This window comes from Brassica oleracea, chromosome C7 (assembly GCF_000695525.1).
Source record: "Brassica oleracea var. oleracea cultivar TO1000 chromosome C7, BOL, whole genome shotgun sequence".
Taxonomy (NCBI): Eukaryota; Viridiplantae; Streptophyta; class Magnoliopsida; order Brassicales; family Brassicaceae; genus Brassica; species Brassica oleracea.
The window spans coordinates 31,619,703-31,619,987 of NC_027754.1; positions in this window are offsets into that span (position 1 = coordinate 31,619,703).

Here is a 285-nt window from a genome sequence, read left to right on the forward strand (position 1 = left end):
TTGTGCATCAAATAGTATATACAGAAAAGGGTACTCAAGAGATTTAATATGGACCAGTCTCACCCATTATCTAGTACATGGGCGTGAGATCACTTGTTTTGGACACTGATCCATTCAGTCCAAAGGTGGACGATAAAGAAGTCCATTTAGTCCTGAGATAGACGATGCAGAAGTCTTGTTTTAGATATTGATCTGATTAGTCCATAAGAAGGACGATGAAGAAGCCTTTGATTTTGGTTTATTTTATACTAACCAGCCCAAAGAGGGGTTATTTGGTTTTGTTGA